The sequence below is a fragment of the Panicum virgatum genome, chromosome 8N, assembly GCF_016808335.1.
Source record: "Panicum virgatum strain AP13 chromosome 8N, P.virgatum_v5, whole genome shotgun sequence".
NCBI lineage: Eukaryota > Viridiplantae > Streptophyta > Magnoliopsida > Poales > Poaceae > Panicum > Panicum virgatum.
In genome coordinates this window covers 20,710,143-20,734,112 of record NC_053152.1, presented here as the reverse complement: position 1 = coordinate 20,734,112, position 23,970 = coordinate 20,710,143, and the positions used below count along the sequence as shown (strand labels likewise).

Genomic DNA, 23,970 nt, shown 5'->3' with positions numbered 1-23,970 from the left:
GCGCAAGGGTTGAGGTAAGCAGTTCGAACCCTGGCAATTGTGCATATTTAGTCAAGTCAAAACATTTATACCTTGGTAGTAAATGGGCTTTTGGTGGTGGCCATCTGGCTAGCATATTATTTTCTTTCTTATTTTGCTATTTTCATGCTTTTTCTATTTTTTATTATCTGGAGGACCTACCGGATACAAGTCAAGTCACACCTGGAACCCGATGAAATCTGGCGTCTAAAGGGAGGGGAAAACGAGATGATTGTTTTGCCCAATAAACTATGCTTGCTCTGATGACCTCCATCTGGCTAGCATATTATTTTCTTTCTTATTTTGCTATTTTCATGCTTTTTCTATTTTTTATTATCTGGAAATCGATTTGTAGGGGTGCGTTACCCGGTCCTACAAATATTTGTAGAAACGAGCATGTTATCTGTCTCTACTAATTGATTTTTAGCTACGAAAACTAGAGGTGGATACCGCACCCATCCCTAAAATTACATTTTTACCCATCCTTAAAAATCTTTTTTGTTGTAGTGCTGTACACAATAATAAGCACTTGATGATGGTAGTTGCTGATATTTTTGGGCAGCACGATGCCCTCTCAGCAAGATTAATCGTCTACATATCAGGAATTGCAGTGCCTAGTTACTCATCTCGCATTTGCAATTTGTTCACGTGGGTTATGCTAGCTATTGATTTTATCGAGGAATGCTAGTCATCCAGCGCTCGCAGACAGTGCTACATGTGAGCACACGTCACTGTCATTAAAGATGCATGATAGTTGAGTCCAAGCAAAGACACGCCCCAGTATATCTATTCACTGTGTTCGGCAGGCTGGAGCTGGTGTGGTGTGAGAGAAAAACACTGTTACCTGGCTGGTGGCTAGAGGCTGGAGCTGGAGCTGGGTGAAAGGGAAAAACTGTAGCGCTGGAGGGCTCGAGACCAGCCGAACGCATAATTGTAAAAATATGTTCTAAAAATATGTTCTCTTGCATATTAAGATAATTGTAAATTGTGAAAGCACTGAGACGTTGAATCTGATAACATTAGATTATGTTCTCAGTCTACAATTTTTTCTATGAATTTAAGGCCAGTGAAAAAAACTTCAAAAAAACACATCCTCGAATGATGTTTTTAAGAGTTTCTATATAATTATTTTCACAGAGTATATATGCATATTCTTTCCAATTAGATTACAGGACTAGGATGGTATTTGCATGCCATGTGTGGTCCTTCATTTTCATACGAAAAGAAACTTCACATGCATGATCGCTTTTCTCAGCATAAATAAATTGTTCCCTTGGTTTTGTATATTGGATTAAAATGCTCTTTGATTTGGCTCTTTCATCTAATATAAAGAAAATGGTGACTTTGCTATACCGAGAAAATATACACATGTCCCTAAAATAGATAATCCAAAATAGAAAAAAAAACATCCTCCTGACCTCCTTCCATGCCTGTCAAAGAATTTTTTTAAAAAAAATAGTTGCTATGTGAATGAAACAATTTTCCAATTGCAAAGAACGGACATGTGCGTGCTCTAGCAGCCTGTCTTTTTCATGGTGATGAGAGGCGAGGAGTTGAGTGAGTCACAACATTTTGAGGCCATTTTCCTATTTTTTTTACATGCCATCGTTTTCATCTTTCTTCACAACCAAGTTCTTCCTTGCTTGCCAAATCATCTATTACTGAGAAAAATTTGCAGCAGCTGTCGTATCTTGAATCTGTTAGGACAACCAAAAATTAAAAATGCCTTCTTTTTTGTTTCTTTGGAGAAAGAAGATGAACCTTGGTACTTGGTTGTGAAGGTATATACAACTTCGAGCCAGCACGACTCTTCTCTCTTCTGAACCCTATCTTTCAACACAAAGAAATATTACCAGCTCCTTATAAATACGCTCCTGAATCAGTGACAATTCACAACGTGAACAAGGGCCAGCGCGTGTTAATACCAACCCAAGAGTAGAGCGTCATCAGAAAAAAAATACGTCAGACGATGATTCTGGGACTGTGCAGATGCAGCTGCTTTGGAGCTGATGCTCTTGCGGTGGAGACGGGAGAGAAGCCGGCACCTGCACAGCAGCTAGCAGGAGGAGAAGAAAAGGAGGAGGCTACCGGAAATCAGGGTGCAGCTGCTGGCGAAGCAGCAGGTGAGCCAAAGACGATGGTGGTCGATCGGTCCATGGTAGTAAAGGAGAAGAGAGCTCAGGCTCCAGTAGTGATGCATCAGCTTCCCTTCATTCTCGCCCCGATTGCTATAATTTCGCCCGGCTATTATTTGCACCATAAACCATCTCCATTTAGCCTGGTTTGGAACATGCATTGTTTCCTTTTGAATTCCAATCTTGTAAAGTATTTAAGATGTTGCTCAAGATAAAGGAGCATGTAGTATATATATAAGCAGTGACTTTTCTCTGCCATTCTGCAGCAAATTCGACATTATTATATTATTATTTCATATTTTCAGTTCATGATGCCTCATCGGTGTAGATGGCCAAACGGGTCATGCCTGATGGTCCACACGGGACAGGATGCTAAAAGAAACTACACGTGTCGGCTCAGGCATGACATGACTAATGAGCTGGCACGATTCAGCCCATCAATGAACCCACACATATATACTCTCCACCTTCTCCTATTCATCCCTTCCTACCCGCCGCCCGCCACCCTCCTCCTTTCTCTCTCCCACATGTTGACACAGAATCTGGCAAACACACTCGAATGCGCTAGAACGCACGAGCGATCATTAGAACGATCAACACCGACGAAGCCTTGGGCCGAACCGGTCTAACCGGTGCAAGTAGGATGCTGCGTAAACCTATCACCTCGAGCTTGGGAGGGACCAGGTCGGATCTCAAGGAACTAGGGTTGCTCTGAGATCGGTCAGGTCACTCATAACGCCTTCAAATGCAGTCGAGATGCATGAAGAACAACAAATTAGGGTTGGAAACGGAATAGGGTTTGAGAGGATAAACAGTAATGTAATATTTGGTGAATCGATCGGGATTACCTTCAATCGGGCTTAACCTTCATACATATAGGCTGGGGAAGATGTACCCCTTCCAAGTTGGTTTATATGAGGGTTCCTAATACAAATCTAAACCTACTTGGACTACAATGGTCCAGATCGGTCTGACCAGTCGGCCCGACTGGTCGGTCTTGGCACCTACCAAATTTGACTGTCAACCTATACCCCTCTGCTTTTTGGTGAGTTTTGCGAGCTAAGTACAAGAACTTAGCCTAATATACATGTGTTATACATAATACATTAGCCTAAAAGCAATGCTAAAAGCGATATCATATATCGGCCATCTCCATCTTCATGCAGTTTGCCACACGCTGGGGTAGTATTTTTTCAAGTATCTTCCGTTGATTGCTCTGGGCAGAGGTTCTCCTTGCAACGTCTCCACCATTTATGAGTTCCCGAAGATTACCTTGATAATCTTGTACGGGCCCCCCCAAGTTGGTGACCATTTGCCAAACTTATTATTTTTCGTCCCAAGAGGCAAAATCGTCTTTCAAACCAGATCTCCAACTTGAAAAGATTTTACCTTTTACCTTCTTGTTGTACACTCTAGCTACCCGAACCTTGTCCTTTTCAATCTCCTTAAAGTCTTTCAAACAAGCTTTAAAACGCTTGTCGGTCACCTCATCAATATTGTCCATCATCAAATCATAGTAATCAACAGTAAAGAGATCATTTTGTTTAGCTGATGTATAAGCGCCCGGATTTACCTCAATGGGTAAAACGGCCTCCTAACCATACACAAGCTCAAAAGGAGTAACCTTAGTACACCATGTCGAGATATACGATGAGCCCATAATGCTTCGGATAATACTTCATGCCACATCGTAGAATTTTCTTCTATCTTCTTCTTGATAAATTTGATCAAAATCTTGTTACTTGACTAGGCCTGACCATTGGCCTGAGCGTAGTATGAAGATGAATTGAGCAACTTAAGCTTGTATGATTCGGCGAATGCACGCACCTCTTTTGATATGAATGAATAACCTTGATCTATTGTCAAAGTTTGTGGAATGACGAATCTATAAATAATATGCTCTGTAATAAACTCCATCACCTCTCTATGTGCCGTAATCTTCAAAGGACTGCTTCAGTCCATTTAGTGAAACAATTCGTAGCAACTAACATGAAGTGACACACCTTTGAAGATGGCGGATTAATTTGTTGAATGAAATCGAATTCACTACCTCGGAACGACCATGGTTTAATAATAGGACGCATCAATGCAGCGGGCACCAGTTGTGAATCTCCACATCGTTGTGAATCTCCTTTATAATACTTGAAACAATTAGACATCATGGTAGGCCAATAGAAACCAGCTCTTCTAAGCAACCACTTCATCTTGGGAGTCGATTGATGAGTACCACAAGTGCCTTCATGAACCTCACCCATGACGACTCTTGCTTGATCCGAATCTAAACATTTTAGTAGTAAATCTTCGGCGATTCGACGATAAAGCTCATCGTCAATCAAAACATATTTAAAAGCCATACGTCAAATATTTCTCTCTACACCTCGACCCGGATCTTTCAAAAAGGAGATAAAAGAACCCTCCATTCCTGGTCTTCAGCCTTAATGATTGAATCATCCTTTGCATCCGAATTGGTGTCTCCAACAGCCTGGATAGTCAGATTGGTCTCCTGACCGGTCAGACTGATCTAGGCAGTCAAACCGGTTGACACGATCGGTTAGATAGGTTGGTCCAGAACTTGCAGCTCGACTTTTATTTGCATCTACTTTCGAATGTGAAAATATTTTTTCACAATAGCATAGCCAGATGCTTGTTGATCCAGAGCATTTGCCTTTCCATTCTCTTCGGTTGGTATATGTCTTATAACAAACTCATCAAAGGAAGAAATAATATCAATGCATTTATCAAGATATGCATCTAGATAACCATTATAGCATTGGCATTGACATACTTTGGATACAAGCTGCACCACCAGAAGCGAATCTCCAAAGGCATTAACATGCTTCACGCCTATGGATTGCAAAAATTCCAAGCCAAATAGAAGTGCTTCATACTCTACTTGATTATTTGTGCAATATTCTTCCAATCAATTTGAGACCTCAAAAAAACATCATTTGGAGAAATAAGAACAGCACCAATTCCTCTTCCATCATCACAAACCGATCCATCAAAGTATATCTTCCATGGTGTGGATGTAATATAGCCGACTTCTAAATCATGCACATCATTAATTCAATGCTCAACAATGAAATCTGCTACGATTTGAGCTCTCATAGATTTTAAAGGTTCACAAGCCAAATCATATTCAACTAAAGCATAAGCCCACTTGCCAATTCTTCCACTCAAAATCGGGTTCTGTAACATATACTTAATCATATCGGTTTGACTTACCACTATGCAAGTGCTAGATAGTAGATAATGCCCCAATTTTTTACAAGCATAATAGAGAAACAAACACAACTTTTTCAATGAAAGTATACATTGTCTCCGCATGAATAAATCGTCGGCTTATATAAGTGATGATATACTCCTTGCCTTCGGTTTCTTGAGTCAACACAGCCCCAATAACCTCGTCTTCAGTAGCCATCTAAAGCCTGAAAGTAACCCCTCTCTTAGGCGCCTTGAGTACTAGTGGTGAAGATAAATAATCCTTGATCTTATTGAAAGCCTCTTGCTATTCCGTTCCCTAAGTAAATTCGGCTCCGTTCTTTAACCAAAGGATACGAGTAAAAGCATTCATCTTCCCAGACAAGTTAGATATAAATCTTCTCAGGAAATTCACCTTGCCTAGAAACTCCAGCAAGTGCTCCTTGCAAGTAGGACTCTCAACTTTCTTTATGGATTCAATTCTTTTATAATCAATCTCTACGCCCTTCTCATGAATAATGAAACCAAGAAACTTTCCAGCCGATACACCAACAGCACATTTGAGTGGATTCATCTTCAAACCATACCGATGCATCCTTTCAAGAGTAAGTTTCAAATTGACTAAATGATGATCTAAACCAGCCAATTTGATGATAATATCATCGATGTACATTTTAAACATAACACCAAGAAGACCATGGAAGATTAAATTCATAGCTCTTTGATACGTTGCACCAGAATTTTTCGAACCAAAAGTCATAACAATCCACTCAAACAAGCCGACAAATCCAGGACATCTAACAACTATTTTAGACGTATCTTCTTTAGCCATAAATATTTAATTGTGACTAGCATTACCATCAAGAAAGCCAATACCACGATGTCCAGAAGCTTTATTTTTTTAGTACCACTTTTTCCCCAGGTTTCCCATGTTTCTCGTGAGGTATACCACTTTTTTCTCCTCTTTACATTAGTTTCTTTTCAGTACCTAAAAGTCCACAAAAAGCCTTGAAAAAAATTTGTATTCCCTATCCTATAACCCCATTGTGCCGCTGCAATTTTTCTTTTTGGGTTGCTTTTCTAAATTTTAGTTCCTCGCGTGTATCATTATCACTACGTCAAAACAGGATATTAGTGACGGCTGTAAAAGCTCATTAGTGACTGTGAATTTGCGCGTCACTAAATTTTCGTCACTAATGTGAACCACATCGATGATGCGCGAAAACCTTACATTAGTGATGGCTATAGAATTCACCCGACACTAATAACACATAAAGGTGATGGCTGTAAAGTTCGTGCGCCACTAATGAAAAAGTGACAGTTATTGGCTACACACGTCACTAATGACTTTCTTATTGGTGATGTGCTACAGTTTTGCCCGTCACCAATGTGAATTTATAAAAAAAAAATATCAAGCATTCCCTTGAAATAAATTTTGCAGACTCAATTTACGTGAAAGCAAGAACAAAAGTTACATGACCAAAACTGTTGATTCATTTACAAGAGTCAACATGCACTTTGATTTCTATATTTCACTTACATTCTGAGTCCGAATAAACAATAAGATGAAACAATGCACTTTTATTCACAGGCGGAGTACAACAAAACAAGAACACTGAATCATAATTCTTATATTTACAACTCAAAGTGCATCACACCAAATTTTTCTCAGAAGAGGCACCACATCTGCTCACAACATTTTTAATCACCACAGAATGGAATCAGTTAACAAGTACATAAAAGTAACTGCTAATTAATACAGAAAAAAGTACAGCACTCACCAAGAACATGGCGGTGGCATCATCATCGTCTTCTTTTTTAGTAGCTACTATCTCCCCCTCCCAGAATGTCACTACCTGTGGAAGTTAAATTCATGAATGACATACTAAAAGAAAAACAAGAACCAAGGTTTTTAAAGTGGTAAGGCGAGGCGAGGCAACTGTTTACCGCCTTGCGCTTAAAGCGACTAAAGCGTAAGGCGAGGCGACGCCTTACCAATAGACAAAACAGCAGGATAGATAGAGCAGTAGGATTAAGAAAAAAAGAAAAGAGAAAAGAAAAGGAAGAAAAGAAAGATGCAGGAGTAATAAATGGGCCGGCCTAGGCCTTCAGCGGCCCATGCGGCCCATCTCTATCCCCAGGCAATTAAAACCTAGCTCTCCTGAGACCTGCGCCACCGTTGTCTGTCTCTGTCGCACGCGCGCGACCTGCGGGAAGGTGGATGCAGCTGGGGCCGGCGTCCAGTCAATTTGGTGGCCGGAGGTCTCCAGGAGCTTCAATCCAGTGGCGCACGGCGGGAATCACCATGGAGATGTAGGGCGATGCGTCCCTGCGCTTGGATTTGGCGCGCGGCGCAAGCGGGAATCCTCGATTGGAGCTACGGCGGCGGCTATGGCGGGAGTGGCGGCGGGTATCCTCTCCCTCTCTTTCCCCCTCCCGCTCTTTCTTCCGGCGCTGTAGGCGGAAGGCGCGATTCTTCCCACGCCCGCGCCCTTTCTTTCCACGCACGGCGATTCGCCCGCGAGGCAGCATGCAAGGCGTCTGCCGCGCCCGCTTCCCATCGCCCGGATGCCCAGCGCGTAAGGCGTTCGCCTTCCCCGCTAAAGCGGACGCCATACGAGCAGATGGCTAAGCGACGGAGACACCCCAGAGTTTTTTCCGCCTGGACGCATAGGCGACGCCTTAAAAACCTTGACAAGAACACGCTAGAAATTTCTCGTAGTAATTTTAAACAACATCATATTTCTGTATAACAATTCTTAAAATTCAGTCATATAACAGTTTGAGCAATCATATCCAAAACAAAAAGGGCACATAGGAAAAAAAATTACATGAATAGAAATGGCAAACTCTATTTCATAAGCTAAAGCTAACACCATCCAGGTTTGAAGCTGTAGCATTTAAGGAAACAAACTATCTACCAATATAACAGTTTGGCCGAAAAATATTGGAGAAAACATGATAGCTAAGGCTGAAGGATATGAAAATGAATTACCTGCAACTTACTACTCTTTGTATCCCTTTTTTTCTTATTATTTACTGAAATGAGAACAGGCAGGAGGGGCTACCTACTTGATTGTGTAGAAGAAGTTTAAAGAAAACAGGCAGGATGGGCGCATAACTGCAATCAGAAGCTATCCTTCATCGCTGAAGTCAAAGTTGTAATTAATTTTGTAGGGTCCTGTTATAAAATTTACATATCAGTTTGGAAAACTCTCCCAAAACAGATTCAGAAAGAGAAGGGGCACTGTGAAGTGTACATACAAGTCATAAAATTTGATCAACTAATTATATCATTTATGTAATAGCGCATGTCTGAACCAATATGCAGACTTTTCTTGGCATGGCAATTCGACTATGCGCTCAGTACGTCTTATGCTCTGCCTGTATTTTTGCAATGCTAACATCTTCAAACTGTATTTTTGCAATACTACAGGTATTTGATGTGTCTTGACAAGAATCAGATTGCAATTAAGGCGGTCACTTCTGCTGTGCTAACTCTGGCCGGGGACCTCATCTGCGAGGTATTTTTGCAGCATTTGGCTTCAGAGTGACGTTTTTGTGTATACCTACGATGGAAATATGGCCAAAGCAGGGTCATAGAAGATACAAAGGATTCTGAAAAACCATCAACCCTGACAGGTAAATTCCTGGAATTTTGTTTGAGTTTTGAGTTTTTAGACCTCAATCCAAACTGCTGATTCTTTGACTGTATAGGCAGAAGCTTGTCGAGCTTATTGACAAGCTTGACGAAGGTACAGTAAATTGGAATGAGTTTGAAAGTGAAGTGAAGATGCATCATGGAAACAGGCTTGGAGGTCCATATCAAAGGTTGTCTGGTCGAAGTCCAAGGCAACAGGATTAAGCTTAAAGTGAGCCTAACTGCAAGCATGGACACATAATTTACCCTGACTCATTGACATACACCAAACAATGCAATTCGTAGTAAACTGACATCAAAATCACATATTATTTTTCTAGACAGGTAGAATTTGTGTAGTTTTCAATCCACCACAAGGGTATCAGAGGGAACAATAATTAAGATTTGTGATTTCAGAGGATTATTTATCCAACTTTGAAAAAAGGAAAGGCAAGATATTCTAAGAGTATATTTGTACCACGAGAGAATAGAATTAGCTAAATTGAAGAGTTTCAGTGTAAGGTTTACGCCTTTACTCCATAGTCCAGTTGGTGCAAATCAAGATGGATTGAGCGGAATAAACTTACAAGCCACGGTGGTCTCAGCGGCGGGTAGTCGCGTGGCGGTGGAGGTGAACGGCGCACGCGGGCGGCGGAGGCGAACGGCGCACGCGGGGAGCACGCCCCGTTGGTGTAGGATGGATACCCAGCAAAGCTAGCAGTACCTGTTTGGGGAAGCGTCTCCAATGGAGCTTTTGGCAAGGATGGAGGCGTGGCAGTCCATTCAGAGGGGAGGGGTGGCGGTGTGGCAAGCCGTGCTTAGCGGAGGGGCAGTGGTGCGTCGATCCACGTGGAGGGGAGGGGCTGCCAGGCGGAGGTGACCGGCGGGCCGAGCTGCCGGCACGCAGAGGCAGTAGTGGATGGAGGGGGACGTCGTGATGGGGGCGACCTCAGGGCTGCGGAGACGAAACCCCTGCGCAGAGGACAATGATGGGATGCGCGGACAATGATGGGCGGAGGTTGAGGGTGGATCTGTCAGGCGGAGCTCAGCGGAGGCGGCGGGCGGGTGGAGCTCGAGCGGAGGCGTCTGGCGAGCAGAAGAGGACCGGCGAGCGTAGCTGCTGGCTGGCGGAGGTGGATGGAGCGGCGCGGCGTGGCTGGAAGCCGGGGACGGAGCGGCGGCGGCGCGATGGGGTAGCGCGAGGGCGTCACGACTGAATGGGAGGGTGCGTGATTCGCGGGCGGGCAGGGATTCGCGGGCGGGCGGATGGGGATGACAGTGGCGCGGTCGGACGACTTTGATTAGCCCTTTTTAGTAGTAGAGATTATCTTGCTGCAGTTCTGAATTACACAAAAAAAAGAGAGAAAGAAAAAGAAAAAGAGATGCTAAAAGCCGCTTCTAAAACATAAAAAAAGAAGGAAAAGAAGAGAAATTTCAGAATTGCATTGCATCCTTTGAGTCCTTGATTTAGTCCTATCATCTTTGCTTGCTTGAACTATGTCTCAAACGAGTTTAGGCTGGCGATACAGGTTAGCTTGGGACTAATTTTCAGCTTTGCAATTTCTGAATTGAATTAATTGCTTCTATAATTTGCCTGTTCGAGCACCACAAACACTGATCATTACAGGTTTACCTTACAACTGTTACACCCAAGCCTCAACAGGTATCACAACCCACCAATGATTGTTCCACCTGTTGCTTAAGCGCATGGTAAGACACTTGAGAGTGTGTGACTTTACTCCTTGACCACATCCTAGTAGATGATAGAAAAATACATACTTGTGTGTTTTCTTGTTTGATGCTAACAATGGCATGTTACGACACTCACCAATATGACACATCAAAGATGGATGAGACACACACTATATTGCTACTACACCTCTTCCCGCAGGTTGTTTTATTCTTTCTTCCCCGCCTACTTATGATGGTATTGGTGCTGATGAGTACATTGAGTGGAAAACTAAAATAGATAATATTTTTGCACAATATCAGATGTGTGAACAGAGGAAGATTAAGAATGCAACTAGTATTTTGCGTCATTCTGCTTTATTTTGGTGGGAGTCTTTAAGTTCTTAAGATGGACCTCTCACATGGAATGATATGAATATTCTTATGCGACAAACTTTTTGTTAATCCGTATCTTGTAAATAATTCAAATGATGAGGTGCGTCAAGTAGATCAGTCTCTTGTTGTTCCTCCTGCTATGCCTAACCTTTTGCAGGACAACATACAGAAGAGAGAGGATGATATAATAGTAGATAATGAGGTTCTTACAGCCTCATGTGAAAATTCAGAACCATCATCTCATAATGCACCTATTGCACCTGCTGAACATGAGAGCAAAGGTAATGACCATGGTCCTACACTCACGGCAGGTGAGAGTTCTCTTCCTGTGCTAAATTTTTCCACCAATCAAGCTATTCTAGAGCAATTATTAGTGGAACCTTCTCTTAGTTTACCTCTGTCACAAGAGGATTTGCTGGATGTTCTTTGTGACAATGATGAGGTCCATGATAATACTTATATTATACCCCTGCAACCATTGTTGAAAGATCATGCTATATGTGTATTGGAATCCAATACTTGTGCTGAGAATAGATATTTTTCACGTTGCTAGTGATGTTGATGAGCAGAAACTTTTGTCTTCTTTAAATACTTTGGGCATTGAATTCATTGTTTTGTGTGACCTTAGTTATTTGGACGAGAAACTTTTTGCTTATGCTGATTTGCCATGGTTGTCAAGACATACATATCATACTTTTGGCAAATATAATATTAAAGGAGACTATATGATACATCGGGTTTATATTTGTGCAAATTTGAATTCTCCTTTTGTTGTGCAACATTGTGACCACATTGATGACTGTAATATAAATAATCTTGTCCTAACTGGTGCCTCTAATTTTCTTTAAAGACACAAGTTCAATCAAAAGAAGGGGAGCATATGTTTCTTGTTAGTACTAATCTTTTGCATGATAGTATTGATAAAGATCATACGACATATGATCAAGGTGCTTACAAGTTTGCTGACATCCAGACCAATTGGATACATGGTCATGTTTCATCTCGGAGTTTCAGTTTCCATTATTTTGGCAACCTCGTTTCCTTTCGTGTTGTGCAGAATCACTTCCAAGCACACTCGACGCCGAGGACGGCTTTTCGTCAAGAAGGGGATGATGATGAGGACATGACCTCCATGGATACGACCACACTTGGAGAATGGCATAGCAACCAAAGAGACCAGCATGGATTTCCAAATCGAGATGGAGGCCTGAAGCTTATCCAATTTGAGTCGCTAAGGTGGAGGCCCAAATCAAGTTCGCGTCCACCTTGGTGTTCAGGACCAGCATGCACGAAAAATGATGCCCAAGCCGCATACGGAGTCAGTTTTGGACGTTCCTTATATGGATGGAAAAATAATTTCAAGGAGCTTCTAATGGAACCAGTTTCTGGCCCAAATGCGTTAGGAGTCAACGGGTGACGGAGGTAGATCTATGTACCTCCCAGCCGAGTGGGGTCCCCGAACCCAGGAGACTACCCTGCTCGGTGACTCGGCTACAACTACTCGGCGTGCGGGACTCGGCCATGCGTGGAAAGGATTCTCAGAGGATCAGGACAAGAGGCTCTAACTAGAGACCCGGATATCTAGGGATCTTAACCGACCTCCTTCCTTGTAAAACAACCTGAGTATATCATTCCTTGTACCCCTATGCCTCTGTAACACCCTAATTTAAATTTTAGCATTTAATAATAAATTTAATTGGCTTTATTTAATTTTCTAAGGTTTTATATGCTTAGACTTGCATTTAAATTAATTTTCTCTCACAAGTAATTAAAATTTGTCTAAGTTTAAAATTTTGTTGTTGCATTCATGCTGGTGCATTGTTCTTTTTGTTTGAGTGCTAGGTTTGAATTCAAATAGACTTGTGTGTAGTTTGGAAAACAAAAAGAGAAAAGGAAATAGAAAACCCCATCTGGACTCAAACCCACCAGGCAGCCCAGCAACCCACCTTTCCTTTTCCCCCACGGCCCACATCTCGGCCCGTTCCTTTTCCCCTTTTCTCCGGCCCAGTCTACCTCCCAGCCGGCCCGCTCGCGGCCCAGCCACTGGTCAAGAAGCTTGCCCGCCGGTCAAGAAACTACGTCATCATAGGAACTGAGCTGTTCAGGCACTTGGCTTCCTCAGGAACCTTGTGCAAATGTGTTGCACAGGACGAAGGAGTTCACCTGGAGCTACCAGGAGTACGAGGACTTCTAGGCGTTCGTCTCCCAGTCGACGTCCCTGTGGCGCCCTGCTTCCGAGAGTTTCTTGTATATGTTTTACGCTTCCGCTTACTCTGTATCAGACATTTGTCATTATTGTAATAAATAACATTTGTACTCACTTTATTATATCTTTTTATGTGATATGTGCTATGATATATTGTTCATTCTGTTGTATATACGTGTGACTTGATCCTGGCACGTATATGATTGTTCGGTTTATGTCCTTTTATAAACCAGGTTTTATAGAGTGGTATCAGAGCCATATCGACTGTAGAACGAAAGCCTAGATAGAACTGGTCGAGTTTTAGGACTTTTTCTCTCTCAGTCTTGTCTGCTGAAACTATTTTGCAATTATACTCCTTGAAATTCCAAGAATTTTACTCGTCTTGACTTGATTTCTCTCTATAGAATTAGTTTTCGTAGATTTTGGCCAGAAGTAAGTCGACTGACCATCATAGGTGTAAGCTAAATAACCCCTTTATAATATCACGATAGAACGTTCTGCAACACGTTGTGTTAGTCGGGTTGTGTGTTAAACTCGGCTAAGTGTGAAGTTTTGTATGCTTGTTATTATGCTACATGTTTGATTTGGATTTTTGGTTGATTGCATAGTTTAGTAGATAAATTTGTTTATTGAAAATCAGTTTTAAGTTAAAGTTAAATAATTAATAAAATGAGTTCGATCATTGGGGGTAAAACCATCCACTCTGTCCTGTCTACTTTATCATGCCCAAGTTTTCTTGCAGAGAAATATCGTATCCATCTGAATTTATTTCTGCAATATCCTTACTCATGAAATCTTTTGTCCAAAATCAGATGGTGAACACCAGGCGTGGTTCTGACCAGCAGGGGCAGAACAACCAGGGTACTGGGATCCCGATGCCTCCGCCTCTGACCCCGGAGTAGTACTTCCAGCTCCAGATGCAGATGATGGCTACCCTGAAAAACACTGTTCAGGCACATCAGCAGGCTCACACTCAGCCTCCGCCTCCTCCACCGCCGCAGACCCGCGACAGGCGTGCTGAGTTCCTGAGGGGTCACCCGCCGACGTTCTCTCACACGTCTGACCCACTTCAGGCAGACAACTGGCTCCTTGCAGTGGAGCGCCAGCCGGACATCGCATAGTGCGATGATCGGGAGCGAGTCTTGTACGCAGCAGGACAGCTGCGAGGGGCAGCTTTGGACTGGTGGGAGTCCCACCCAGTTCAGGACCGTGAGGCTTTCACCTGGATCCAGTTCTGGGAGCAGTTCCACAGCCACAACGTACCCGCGGGCGTTATGAAGACGAAGAAGAAGGAGTTCCTTGCACTTAAGCAGGTAAACTCAGATATAATCTTTCAGCATTTCCTTTTGAGCTAGTATTCCCCCTTGTTCTATCTTTCTGAAGCATGAGCTAATCATTCGTCATACATTTGTCCTTTTCACTTCAGGGAACTATGACGGTCACGCAGTATCATGATCGTTTCCTTTAGCTCGCTCGCTACGCCCCTGCCGAGGTCGCGGATGACCGCGAGAAGCAGGAGCACTTCATGGAGAGACTGGAGGACTACATCCAGTACGCGCTGCTCAACCTCCGATTCGACGACTTCAACCATCTGGTTGACAGTGCGCTCAACATGGAGTGCAAGCACCAGGAGATGGAGGACAAGAAGAGGAATATCATTCCCGTTGCTTCTGGCAGCAACACCCATCCTCGTCTGCAGCCGCCCCAGCAGTACCAGTAGCAACAGTACCGGCCTCCCCAACAGTACCATTAAAGGCCGCAGCAGTACCCGCCTCGACAACAGCAGCAGGCAGGTCAGGGCCCGAGGTTACCGGCACCTCCGGCTCGTGCTACTCCACCAGCTCCGCCAGCACCTCAGGCTCCACGGCAGGCAGCTCCTCCTGCCGGACAGTAGGCTCAAGGACCCCTTCGCACCTGCTATCACTGCGGCCAGCCGGGGCACTACGCCAACACTTGCCCCCGGAAGGCGCAAGCGGGACAGCAGGGGCGCCCAGCTCAGCCCAGGGCGCCACTTCAGGGGAGAGTGAACCACGTGACGGCCGAGTCAGCGGCCGAGGCTCCTAACGTGGTTATTGGTACGTTCGTGGTCAATTCATATCCAGCTACAGTGCTTTTTGATACCGGTGCTACGCATTCCTTCATTACACAGTCTTTTGTCGAGCAACATGGTATTCGTACTAGTACATTAAAGAGGTGCCTGTTAGTATCTTCACCGGGAGGACAATTGAGGTCTCATACCTTCTGCCCCAGAGTCAGTGTATCCTTAAGGTGGGTAGAATTCAGTACAGATCTGATGATGCTAGACACCAAGGGCATCAATGTCATCCTGGGAATGGAGACTCTTGCTAAGTGGGGAGTCCAGATAGATTGTGCTCAGAGGACAGTCTTGCTATCGGCTTCCGGTGGTCAGGAGGTTACTATCAGTGCAGTGGAACCTTCTGGATTTCTTTATCAGATGGAGGCTAGACACACGGATGGTATTCGCGTGGTGTCCGAATTCCCGGATGTCTTTCCGGATGATTTGCCAGGTATGCCGCCTGAACGCGACATCGAGTTTTCTATTGATCTCTTGCCTGGCACAGCTCCTATTGCAAAGTGGCCCTACCACATGGCACCTATAGAGCATGAGGAAGTCAAGAAGACTATTGATGCTTCTCTCCTTGAGCTTTTCCATTGTTGCTAGTAGATAAGAAGGATGGCTCGAAGAGAATGTGTGTTGATTATCGGGAGCTGAACGCAGTTACCATCAAGAACAAGCATCAACTGCCCCGTATTGAGGATCTCTTTGATCTGCTTCGAGGCGCTCATGTATTCTCGAAGATTTATCTTCGTTCGGGTTATTTTCAGCTGATGATCCGTCCTGAGGATATTCTGAAGACGGCATTCACCTGCAAGTACGGGCTGTATGAGTACACGGTCATGTCTTTCGGCTTGACTAATGCCCCGGCTTTCTTCATGCACTTGATGAACATGGTTTTCATGGATTATCTGGATGTCTTCGTGGTGATCTTCATTGATGATATTCTAATGTTCTCCAAGACAGAGGCAGAGCATGAAGAACATCTGAGGCTCGTGTTGTAGAGATTGAGGGAGCATTAGCTGTATGCTAAGTTCAGCAAGTGCGAGTTCTGGATTGACGAGGTTCCATTCCTCGGTCATATCATCTCAAAGGGAGGCATTGCAGTTGATCCGAGCAAGGTGAAGGATGTGCTCGAGTGGGAGACACCGCAGACGGTGAAGGAAGTCCGGTCATTCTTGGGCTTAGCAGGATATTATCGGAGGTTCATTGAGAATTTCTCCAAGATCGCGAAGCCCTTGACTTCTTTGCTAGAGAAGAATGCAGCATTCATATGAACTGATGAGCGTCAGATGGCATTTGATGAGCTGAAGAAGAGGTTGACTACAGCGCCATTCCTTACTCTGCCAGACCAGAGCAAGAGGTTCACGGTGTATTGTGATGCTTCGAAGGATGGTCTTGGTTGTGTTCTGATGCAGGAGGGCAGAGTGATTGCTTATGCTTCACGGCAGTTACGTCGACATGAGCTGAACTATCCCACTCATGATCTTGAGTTAACCGCAGTTGTGCATGCTCTGAAGATTTGGAGGCATTACTTGTATGGGCAGCAGTGTGATATCTACACTGATCACAAGAGCCTGAAGTATATTTTCACGCAGAATGAGCTGAACATGCGGCAGAGGAGATGGTTAGAACTGGTCAAGGATTATGACCTGGAGATTCACTATCATCCGGGTAAGGCCAATGTTGTGGCAGATGCTCTGAGCAGAAGAAGCTATGTCAACATGGCCGTGGCTTTCCAGATGCCTCCAGAGTTATGCAAGGAGTTTGAGTAGTTGAGTCTGGGCTTCTTGCATCATACTTCGAGTGCAGCATTCGAGGCAGCGCCCACTCTAGAGGCAGAGATCAGGCAGCATCAGGAGGAAGATGAGAAGCTGCAGGAGATCCGTGAATTGCTCAAGAAAGGCAAGGCTCCTCATTTCAGAGAGGATGATCAGGGTACTTTGTGGTACAAGAACCGGATCTGTGTGCCAGATGTGAAGGATCTCCGGAAGTTGATTCTGAGTGAGGCTCATGATACAGCTTACTCTATTCATCCGGGCAATACCAAGATGTACTATGATCTCAAGGAATGTTTCTGGTGGTATGGGATGAAGCGTTCAGTGGTAGAGTACGTGGCTATTTGTGACACCTGTCAGCATGTCAAGGCTGAGCATCAGAGGCCAGCAGGTCTGTTGCAGCCATTGAAGATTCTAGAGTGGAAATGGGAGGAGATTACTATGGACTTCATTGTTGGATTGCCTTGTACTCAGAAAGGGTACAACTCTATATGGGTAGTAGTGGATCGTTTGACGAAGGTTGCTCACTTCATTCCAGTGAACACTACTTACTCGGGTGCTAGACTTGAAGAGTTGTATATCTCCCGGATTGTCTGCTTGCATGGTGTGCCCAAGAAGATCATATCTGACAGAGGATCTCAGTTCACTTCACGGTTCTGGGAGCAGCTCCATTATTCATTGGATACGAAGATGTGCTTCAGTACCGCCTATTATCCTTAGACAGATGGGCAGACAGAGAGAACCAACCAAATGTTGGAGGATATGTTGAGAGCTTGTGCTATTCAGTATGGTACTAGTTGGGATAAGTGCCTGTTGTACGCTGAGTTCTCCTATAACAACAGCTACCAGGCCAGTCTGAAGAAGTCCCCCTTTGAGGCATTGTATGGCAGAAAGTGTAGGACTCCTCTCTATTGGGATCAGATTGGTGAGAAGCAGCTCTTTGGCCCTGACATTATAGAAGATGCAGAGCAGATGGTACAGGCTGTGCGGGAGAATCTGAGGATTGCACAGAGCAGGCAGAAGAGCTATGCAGATGGCAAACGGAGGGACCTGACCTTCAGCGTTGATGATTATGTATATCTGAAGGTGTCCCCGATGAGAGGAATCCGCAGGTTTAATGTGAAGGGGAAGCTAGAACCTCGGTACATTGGTCCATTCAAGGTGCTAGAGCGGAAAGCGTGAAGTTGCTTATCGTCTGGAGTTGCCTACCAACCTCTCAGGAGTTCATGATGTCTTCCACATTTCACAGTTGAAGAAGTGTCTGCGAGTACCTGAGGAGCAGGCACCATTGGATGGGTTAGATGTGCAGGAAGATCTGACCTATACTGAACATCCGGTGAAGATTCTGTAGACATCAGAGAAGGTTACACGGAACAAGCGCATCAAGATTTGCAGAGTTCAGTGGAGTCATCACAGTGAAGCTGAGGCTATATGGGAGCGAGAAGATGAGCTGAGAAAGACTTATCCCGATCTCTTTGGTAGCCAGTCCAGCTGAATCTCGGGGACGATATTTCTATAAGGGGGTAGGGTATGTAACACCCTAATTCAAATTTCAGCATTTAATAATAAATTTAATTGGTTTTATTTAATTTTCTAAGGTTTTATATGCTTAGACTTGCATTTAAATTAATTTTCTCTCACAAGTAATTAAAATTTGTCTAAGTTTAAAATTTTGTTGTTGCATTCATGCTGGTGCATTGTTCTTTTTATTTGAGTGCTAGGTTTGAATTCAAATAGATTTGTGTGTAGTTTGGAAAAGAAAAAGAGAAAAGGAAATAGAAAACCCCATCTGGACTCAAACCCACCAGGCAGCCCAGCAACCCACCTTTCCATTTCCCCCACGGCCCACATCTCGGCCCGTTCCTTTTTCCCCTTTTCTCCGGCCCAGTCTACCTCCCAGCCGGCGCGCTCACCCCCGCTCGCGGCCCAGCCACTGGTCAAGAAGCTTGCCCGCCGGTCAAGAAACTACGTCATCATAGGAACCGAGCTGTTCAGGCACTTGGCTTCCTCAGGAACCTTGTGCAAATGTGTTGCACAGGACGAAGGAGTTCGACTCCTTAGCGATATCCACTCGAGTATCTACGGCAACCACGCAGGCACCTCCACCCTTGTGGGAAAAGCCTTTCGATCAGTCTTCTTCTGGCCCACGGCTCTGGCCGATGCCCGGAACATCGTCAAGCGATGTCCTGGGTGCTAGTTCTTCTCCAAGCAGCAACACGTCCCGGCCCAGGCCTTACGGACCATACCGTCTTCTTGGCCCTTCGCCTTCTGGGAACTCGACTCGGTGGGACCCTTGAAGACGGCCATTGGCGGATATAGTCATATATTTGTGGCTATCAACAAATTCACAAAATGGATTGAAGTCAAGCCAGTGACAGCCACTACAGCAGCCAAGGCAGCCGAGTTCATTGAGGAGATATCACACCGATTCGGGGTGCCTAACCGGATCATCACAGATCTGGGTACTTCATTCACCGGATCCGAGTTCTGGGACTACTGCCAAGAAAGTTGCATCGACGTCTACTACGCCTCCGTGGCGCACCCCAGGTGCAATGGCCAAGTCAAAAGGGCCAATGGCTTGATCCTTGTTGGTATTTCTTAACTCTTACAGAGAAATCCGCAAGCGCACGGAAATACCATTGGAGCACTTCACCCGGGAGTATTTAGGGTATCATATTTTCCATGAGGAACGGGTGTGTAACTGTCTTCTAACTAGATTACCCCGAAGAAGATATGAGATAGAGAGACCTTAGGGTAGTGTGGTTCTGATCTAAGGATGAGTTCAAGGGAAGATACACTAATTTTTTCACTCGCTCACTTCAGGCACTAGTCTGACCCTGGTCTGCCAGGGACCTTCAGTATCGCTCTATGTCGTACCCAGATGGGGGGAGTGCACTAACCACACAGACTGTCTCCGTAGCGGACGGACAGGGCTGTTACCACCTGCCGTCTACCCCAGAATACCATCTGAGTACGAGACAAACAAAGGTAATCTAAGGCTCAGACACCACGCCTATTCCTTCGACTACTACTCTAGAGTTGCACAGGGTTATTCCGTCTTTATCAGGGGCCCACTTCTAGAGTATCCGCTACGACAATGGATGATGAACCCGTGAACGAATGAGAACAAAAGAATAACTTTACTAGAACTCGCCGAATAGAAGAACCCGGATATGTGCTCCAAATATACCGTATCCGTAGAGGTACAAAGCCAAAGAGATGCCGACAAGTCCGTCTCTTCTCTGAACTCCTTCCTCACACACTCCCTAGGCTAAAGATACAAAGATGTAGAGCCTCTCTACTCTTCTCCTTCACATATGAAATGGTTTGTGTGTGAGAGCTGGAGGGAGCCCCCTTTTATAGTCTTCAGGGTCGGCTCCCGCCAAAAGCATATATGGAAGGTGATCAGGAGGAGTAGGGGGCATGCCATATCGAAGTGCACCTGGATGGGAAGCCGGCCAGGTTTGGCCGACCCAGGGGGTCGGCCGGCCCCACCTGGTCGACTCTCGTCCTTATCTTCCTCGGGGAGTCTGATCTGTGGGCCCATGTCAAGATCCCGTGGTGCATTTGCCTTGGTTCCCACGTTTGCTCTGACATGTGGGCCCTCCTTGTAAGTGACACGTTTCAGTGTCGATCTTTTGTGCATTTTTCCTCATGTTCACTTGTGTTTTCCCTCTTTTACAGATGTGGGTGCCTGCAGATGACAATTCACCAAAACTTGTGGAAATGGTTAGTTGTAAGCCCTATATTTATGTTTGGTGATTATTTCCGGTAAAAAACTGCAAGAGTTGACGGTCGAAAACAACACTTAAGGACCGTCAACAACACCCCCACACTTAGTCCTTTGCTCGTCCTCGAGTAAAGTTTGAAGGACCAAGGTGGATGCTACTCCTTGAATTCAACCTGCATACAAGTTATTCCAAGCTTCTTCTCACCCTTGTGAATTTTTGTCTGGCTACCATGAAGTCTTGGGTGATTGAACAAATGAACGACTCAGAATTCAGGCTCCTGACTCTTCCTCCTTAGCACCTGGATGTTTTATTTTAAAACAAAGAGACAGCCTTGCTCCTCAAATTACTCTCTGGATCACTCTTTTTGTTTTATATCTTCACCAAGGCAAAGATGCTGCCATCCTTCTCCTACCATTTATTCAGGCTTATGTGGGGCTCGGGGTAGGAATAGAGGGGCATGTTTGCCTTGCTTGTATTGCCGAGTCAAAAACAAGATCCGAGCAGAAATGAGTCATTCAGTCTGATCAAGATGTGCAAGTGTTTGGACTATTTCTGGTGATTTGAGGATGAACTCTTTTGCATGACTCTCTTTCTTTTGTTATTTCCAATACGGGCTATCAACTTTTTTTTTTGACATGCCTTTGCAAGAATGTGGCATACCTTCTTTGGGTATGCATCTTTTCTTTCTTTCTTTTTTTAACATACTCATTGAGCATGTGGTCTACCTTCTTTGGGTAGACATCTTTTATTTTCTTTTTGCATAGCCCAAGTTGTTTTGGAGAGCAAGGTCATAGAGTTCTTATTTTTGTGGATGGATGTGGCAACTATCTCCCAGTGTGGAAGTATAGTATGTGTATGTGATCTTGATCAAGAGAGCATGACAAGTTTCTAACAAGGGTCGAAGAATTTGACAAAGCTCAAAGCAGAGGTAAACATCATTTGAAAGTTGGGCATGAAAACTTGTCTTTGGCTTTGGTAGGAATTTATGATAATTCGAGGAGTCAAGCTATATTTATTTTATTTTTTTAAAAAAGGAAAACAAGTGCTTTTGCAAGGAAGAGCATGTCACCATCAAACTAAGTCATATCTCAATGGTCAATTACTTAGAACGCATGGGGTCCCTATAGGAATTTATTCACAAGGTTAAAAAGAAAGCTAAGAATAAAATGCATGCAAAGTTTTATTCTTTGGAAGCATAAGGAGTTTTTTTTAACTTTTTTGCGAAGAAATTCATTGAATTTAAACGAATGCAGGGAGGTTTAAGGTTTCGGGGATGCAAACCAACGATCTAGAGCTGGATGGAGTCGAGTGGGCTTCACCAGGGGCCGGCCGACCCATGGGTTCGGCCGCCCCTGAGGTGGGCCCTCTCTCCCTCCTCTTTTGCGTGCTGGTCGAGTCAGTTTTGTGTCGCATTTTTGTGAGGTGCATCCCCCCACACTTGTTTCTGTGCCTGTACAAAATCTCAAGACAAAATATGGCACAAATAAAAAGGGAACTCTGCAGAATTGGAATCCGAGGAGCTCAAACTTTATTATATTGGAATGAAAAGGGCGCTTATTACATGATGCACAGGTAAACTCAAGAACTAAACATGAAAAGTAAATGTGCCCTGTCGCTTGGTGGAGGCGTACACCTAAGCGATGTCCTTACCCTTCTCCAGGCGTGAGATCCTAGAGCTGAGGCCACGGCGGAGGGTATCAAGGTCGTCTGTGACCGATTTCAGCTCTAACGACAACTCCGCTAGTTGGTCGCCCTGCTTCTGATTCTCCTTCTTTAACGCAACTATAGTCCTCAGAAGCTGGACGACCTTGGGCCCCTTTAGGACCTTCTCGTCCTCACTCTCATACTGCCCCCCAGGACGTGTGATGGGAGGAGGAGTTAGGTGCCTCTTCACCTTTTTAGGGGTGGACGCAATAGATTTGGCCTCTCCCTTCTCCTTGGGGGAAAGCGCGGGAAAGAGGCCCTTACCGTACCCCCATCCGGGAGTCCGGACTCCTACGACCCTAAAACGCTTTGGAGAATTGTCGCTAATGGGGGTGAGAGAGGTGGTGTAATGGTGGCTAACTATGTCGCCACTTTTGTTCCTCACGGTGTAAGCATGCTGCATTCCCTCTTCCATGGGCATCGGAGGCATCGGGTCGGCGAAGAGGTGAACGGCGACATCCTTTGGGCGAAGTTTGCCCGTCGTTGGCCTCGGCATAGTCCCTGAGCGCCTTCCCCTGCACCTTTGGGCAGTAGCCCTCTTGACGATGCGTCGTGCCGAAGGGGAGGCCGAGGGCCCTCCTCCCTGGTTCGGCCGAACCAGGGGGTCGGCCGCCCCCTCCCCGGTGCCCCTCAGCGTTATCTTCCTCCCAGATGCTGACATGATCGCTAGCGGTGTCATGGCAATGTGCATTGCCTCTTCTTCCACTGTAGGCTTGCTAAAGCTTGGTTGGCAGGAGACGGCTCGCCGTTGAGTCCGTACGTGGACTCGGACCCAACGAATGGGATGATCGACTTTCCGGCCATGGAGATGGTGCTTTGCAGGTGGGAAGAGACTGAGGAAAGGTGGAGTGCTTGGATCTTGGGTGAATGAGGAGAAGGAGAGGAGAGGAGATGAATTTAAAGGGAAGAGAGGATCAAAATGGTGCCAAACCTTCCGAAGTTTGGTGTCTCCACACAAGGAAACATGAAAAGGGACGTTGGAGAGGTCAAATTCAAAGATTCAGCACCAATGGCCATGAGGTGGGGCCGGCCAACCCCTAGGTTCGTCCGCCCCCTCTGGGCTCAACTGGGCCTCAGTTTCTTTGTGTGGGCTTCTAAGGTCGTGGGCTAGGTGATCAGGGGGTGCATGGGCTTTATTTCTATGGAGAAGATGTGTAGAATCGAAATCTACAAACTTAATTTCATCGAAAACTTCACCAGGCCGAAAGGGTTCATGGAAAAGTTTAAGCCGATGGCCATTTACCTTGAAGTACTAACCGTCATCATCCTGTAGTGTGATTGCCCCGTGAGAAGATGTGTTGACGACGGTGTACGGGCCCTTCCATTTGCTGTGAAGTTTTCCTTCTCCAAAGAGTTTTACCCTGGAATTAAACATTAATACCTTATCACCTGGCTTGAACTCCTTGGTCTTGATCC

At 44.9% G+C, this 23,970-nt stretch overlaps 1 long non-coding RNA gene across 1 annotated transcript; it reads right to left on the bottom strand.

The window, feature by feature from the left end:
* Positions 1-6,825: 6,825 nt before the first annotated feature.
* Positions 6,826-10,257, bottom strand: LOC120684352. Its single transcript, XR_005679251.1, has 3 exons — positions 9,582-10,257; positions 7,136-8,535; positions 6,826-7,040 (listed from the first exon to the last, which is right to left on the bottom strand). It is a non-coding gene; the product is annotated as an uncharacterized LOC120684352 (long non-coding RNA).
* Positions 10,258-23,970: the final 13,713 nt, after the last annotated feature.